The following is a 5,275-nucleotide window of genomic DNA, read 5'->3' as shown; positions in this document are numbered from 1 at the left end:
ACAGCATGACGTAGACCCGTACCGGAAACAAAAACTATAGAATGTTGAAAACCCAACCACGCGTTCTCTGACAGTTGAGAAATAGCGTTCCTGCGGCAGAGAAATTCTCCCCCAAGAGGCCAATTTGTGAAATGCAGCTTTCACCAAGCTTTTACATACAGCAGATGCTGTGTAACCCAATAAATGGGTAGTGGACATGAAAAAGCATAATAGGACCCCTTTAATATGCACAGTAAGTGTTCCTTTCCTTCCGTTGTAAATCAAGATTTGTGTATACATTTGTTTTTGTTTTGAAGTATTGTTTTTAAGTATTTATTTTTCTTATTTATTTGTCTCACCCTCTGGTAAATTTGAAGTAGCCTACATTGTTACTATCATCTGGTAATGTGTTACAACATGCTGATGTGACCTGTCTTTCTTGCTATATAATGTTTGAAAAGGAAAGTGTTTCTACTGTATTTTTTTGTCAACAAACAACAGGGTAGTGATCTTAACCCAGTATATTTTAGCCAATTATTTCATTTGGTGTATTATAAAGCCACTGCTGTACATGCACAAGTGCCTAACTACTACTGTATGGTCCCTAACCTCACTCCGGAAATGGGTCATTTCCTAATGAAATATGCTGAGATATCTTCTTACATGAGCCTTGTCCTAAACGAAATTCCTGATTAAACATTTTATGCACTTTGCTTGGATTTCTGGATGTGACGTTTTTCTCTCAAAATCCATTTTTTTTACACGCCGTTATCCACATGCGTGATTGTATACATGAATGTAAAAGTTATTGTACATGTGATTGACTGTGAGCCTACATCGACCTAACTTTGAAACCAGACAGGTCCCGTTGTCAATTTAGGACATCATCATTGGGGTGTCGCCGGGTAACATCAAGCGTAACCTACCCAGTACACATGACACGCATTACGCGCATTGTAATGCTGGAACGCTGTGCGTAAAGTATTCTCTAAAGGCGTTCTTCACCGTTCGTGCGGAATGTTGTGCATTGAATAGCCTACGGTGGGGCACGTCTTGTGACTCCGCTGTCATTTTTTCCGCGCCAGAATCATACAGAGCAAATGCCAGACTTAAAAATTGTTAATACGTATGAAAGGCCCCGTCCAAGTGTTGGAGAGGGAGGGGATCGGCCCTTTCATGTGGGCTTACATAATAGCTCTGCATGGACCATCAACAGACTACCATAGCAACTTACATGAACAACAAGAGAGCCGAGTAAAACTTCTTTTCAACTAGTGGTACAGTCCTCTATCCTGTATTTCCAAGTTACGGTTACACGAGCGGCGAGGGAAGTACATGCCCCATAGTCTTAAACCAATAGAAGCATGGAGTGAGAACTCCTGGTTCGTTGAGACGGTGACTGGAGTTTTGATCATATCCTGTCGTTCTTTTTTCTCTTTTTTTGCAGCCTCTTACTTAGTCTACGTGCAGTTTATGTGGGTTGTTCAAAGAGGAGAGGAAACTTGGACTAGATAGAGGCTGTTCTTCTTCGTTTTCCTACACGTAGTTGTTGGTGAGTACGCATTCTGTCAGGTCTATTTGTATGATTCTATTTGTACGGTATGTCACTCTGTGGAACAATTTATCATTACATCAACGCACATCTCTCACATTCATGTACATTGTTTCTAGCCTATTGCGCAACACGCCGCAAAACGCACCGGGCAGCTCTGTTCTGGTCCCGTAAATCCACCGCGATGGAAGTGGTCCATGTCATCACTGAAAGATAATCATATGGGGGTTTTTTTGTGTGTAATTAAGCATCATTTTTATTTGCTTAGTTTTAACATGCCTGCAGAATAGTTGATCATTTGCAGCTCACTCAAACTCAATCCATCAGTTCTCACCATACTGATGTGTGTTTTAACCTGGGTGAGAACTTCTCTCTCTTTGACCAAGTCTGAAAGACCACATTGAGGGTTGAGCTGTTCAGTCAGCAAAAAAAAAGAAAAAAAGAAATTCATTTGATTTCCACCTCTGTTATTTCAGTTGCAGTTTTACACTATGACCAGAACAGAATGAATGCTGTCAGAGGAGAACTAAATCAGTGTTTTAATGGCATAAAATAGTGGCCATTTGAGGGGCGTTGGCTCTGTACATTCTTTGCATGCTGGTTATAATATATGAGTGTAGAATCTGTTTCTACTTAAGACTTGTTCACTCCGGGGAGGGAGCGCAGCACACAGTCAGCAGTGCTGTGGCCGGGGCATGTGTGGTGCGCTGCGGTGTTGTGCTGCAGCAGCCGGGTTAGAAGGCAGGCACCCCCCTAAACAATTAACATTCTTTTACTGCTATTTTACTTTTCATAGTACATCACATCTACGTGTTTGTGTGTGTGTGTGTGTGTGTGTGTGTGTGTGTGTGTGTGTGTGTGTGTGTGTGTGTGTGTGTGTGTGTGTGTGTGTTGTTCTGCAACCCACACATTCCTTGACATTTGAAAAGCACCTTGTGTGTAAAACTGTCATCATCCTCAATTCTCTGCCACACACACGCACACACATACTCACTTTGTGCCAACCAAGGGTGTCTGAACTTAGGGGCCAGTGATGTTTGCACTGTGAGAATCACATGCCCACACAAAATATTATTGAATTAGTAAAATGTCCATTCCTATCACTTCACACAAGCATCTATCATCATACAGAATTTGTGCAGCTACAATGGTTATCCAATCTTATGTGTACAATGCATACATTGTGTCTCTGTGTGTGTCATGCTGCCTTTTGTGTGTGTGTGCGTGCGTGCGTGCGTGAGTGTGTGTGTGTGTGTGCATGTGTGCGTGTGTGTTTGTGTTTAGTATAAAAAACACAGGTCTCCGTTTGTCTCACCATGGCCATGCCAAAGCCATTTTAGACTATATCCCCACAGGCCGCTCAGCTGACCGCACCGCAAGGCCAAGAATCTCAACCCGTTGTTTGACGGAGTCCAGAAGCATTTCCTTCCATGGGCACAAGTGGCTAAGAATAGAGGCTAAAGGCATGCGAAAAAACACAGACTTGGACGTCATTAGTTATGTCCCGATAAATAATCACAACACGAGGGGTCCGCAACCAGGGCAGACGTGATTTAGTCGGTCTATGTTCTTTGGCATGTTCCTCAAGCCGACCGTGACAGATTCTGTCCATACAGTGGCATTGATACAAATTTTCTTGACATAAATCATAGCAAAAATACATCAAGATAAGATATCGAAGGAAAAATGTGAAGATAGTGGGAAATTGAAAAAGCAAATAACAAAATCAGGACTCACAATGTTGATGTGAGCAATGCCTGACCTGCCTGGTAAGAAAATCCGTGCCCTAAACCTAAAGCCAAGTCGGGATTTAAAATCTCAGAGAAAGGGGGAAAAAAAAGATTCAGAGAGCAAGGAGAAAAAAAAACCAATACATGTTGACACAGTAACCGTGTTAGTTCAGGAGGGATTTGAGAGGGATTTCTGTAGGGGCTACCCCTCAATTGCCCACACTCCTAATCCCGTCAAACCCGGCCGGTGGCTTTGTATAACGCTAGGGCTGCCCTGTGGTGCAGATACTCCAAAAAACCTCCAACTCCCTTTGTCATTGTGACACAGCACTCCACAGCACACAAGTGTTCACTGCGCACAACAAAATTGCATTTATGCCTCACCCATTGTAAGGGGGCAGCGCTCAATGGCGCCCCAAGGGAGCAGTGCAGCGGGACGGTACCATGCTCAGGGTACCTCAGTCATAGAGGAGGATTGGGGAGAGCACTGGTTAGTTACTTCCCCCACCAACCTGGCGGGTCGGGAGTCGAACCCGCAACCTTTGGGTTACAAGTCTGACACCCTAACCCCTTACCCATGACAGACAGACAGACAGACAGACAGACAGACAGACAGACAGACAGACAGACAGACAGACAGACAGACAGACAGACAGACAGACAGAGCAGATGAAAGGCACTTTCACACCTGTTCGACGATGGGGTATCAGGACTTAGTTGGAGCGATTCGGGAAGAAATTGTTTTGGTGTGTCTCCATAGGTTGGGAGAGGGCAGAGGACAGTGGCGGACAGTGGGGCTACTTCAGGACAGTTTCGGTATACTCAGTTGGGCATCAGGACCTGAGTGAAGGGATGGTGTAAAGTAGAGTTTCTCAATGGGGGCTCAAGGGGCGTTGGGTAGCCCTAGGGGGGCGTTGAGAAGGATACAGTTGAGGGGGTGGCTCAATTGCAATTGAGGTTCATTAGTCTATTCTATTTTTTAATACTAAGTGGGGAGTTGGCAGGCTTATGATGATGTCCAGGGGGCGTTGGGAGGCTTATGATGAGGTCAAGGGGCCATTTGTTCAAAAAAGGTTGAGAACCACTGATATAAAGCATCAAAGGGTAGAGCATCAGGACAGAAGTTGGCCTGCGGGGCCAGTGTTGTGTCGTTGTGAGCTACCTGTCACGTTGAGCTGAGTTACCTAGCCCTTACGACGCACTACAATAGGTTACAGTAGGGTGGGCCTAGGGGTTATGCTGAGGACACATGCCGGCCAAATGAGTGAAGCGAAGAGAGGCGAAAGTCAGTGTTCCATTCCAACAGCTCAGTGGTCATCAGGTCGTCGTGTTGAATCAAGTTGATTGAAATATTTATGTGGTTGTTTTGATTGGTTGTTGCAGGCTAAATTCACTCCTTGTTTGCATAAAATTAAATTTGTCTGAATATTTTCGGTTCACTTGCCTTTGCCGCACTTTGCTTCCATCATAGGAATGATTGAATGGTGAGGTTTGCTTCGTTTGGCCAAATTCGCATTCCCCTGGTGTTAGGGTTAGGGATTGGGTTTGGGTTTATACTATGTTAACAGACTAGCAGGTCATCGCGATGAGGCAACCCATCTGATCAGAACACGGGATAGTTCCAGTGTAGTGTAGTGTACTGCCTGAACAGAACACTGGAGACATACTGTAATTCCAGTCTAGTCTAGTGTAGTGTACTGCCTGAACAGAACACTGGATACCTACTGTAGTTCCAGTCTAGTGTAGAGTAGTGTACTGCCTGAACAGAACACTGGATAGATACTTTAGTTTCAGTCTAGTGTAGTGTAGTGTAGTGTAGTGTAGTGTACTGCCTGCCTGGTGCTTGTTCTGCTTCCCCAAGTAAAGCTCTCTCCAGATCCATTTGTTCCACTCTCAGGGGTGACACACATACATGCACACACACGCACACGGGCCCTTGCTCTGTGGCAGCTGATAACTATGAAGTGCTTTTGCGTGTGTGTGTGTGTGTGTGTGTGTGTGTGTGTGTGTGTGT

General features: G+C 44.6%; 1 protein-coding gene across 1 annotated transcript in view; it reads left to right on the top strand.

The window, feature by feature from the left end:
- Nucleotides 1-1,041: 1,041 nt before the first annotated feature.
- fhl1b (four and a half LIM domains 1b) overlaps nt 1,042-5,275 on the top strand; it is a 26,002-nt gene continuing 21,768 nt past the window's right edge. Inside the window, exon 1 of the mRNA XM_063203073.1 lies at nt 1,042-1,531. The gene's annotated coding sequence lies outside the window, so the exon portion shown is untranslated. The remainder of the gene's footprint in view (nt 1,532-5,275) is intronic.

Source organism: Engraulis encrasicolus, chromosome 7 (assembly GCF_034702125.1).
Source record: "Engraulis encrasicolus isolate BLACKSEA-1 chromosome 7, IST_EnEncr_1.0, whole genome shotgun sequence".
In the NCBI taxonomy this organism is placed as follows: Eukaryota; Metazoa; Chordata; class Actinopteri; order Clupeiformes; family Engraulidae; genus Engraulis; species Engraulis encrasicolus.
The sequence above is the reverse complement of the archived record's forward strand: the minus strand, read 5'-3'. Positions and strand labels throughout refer to the sequence as shown.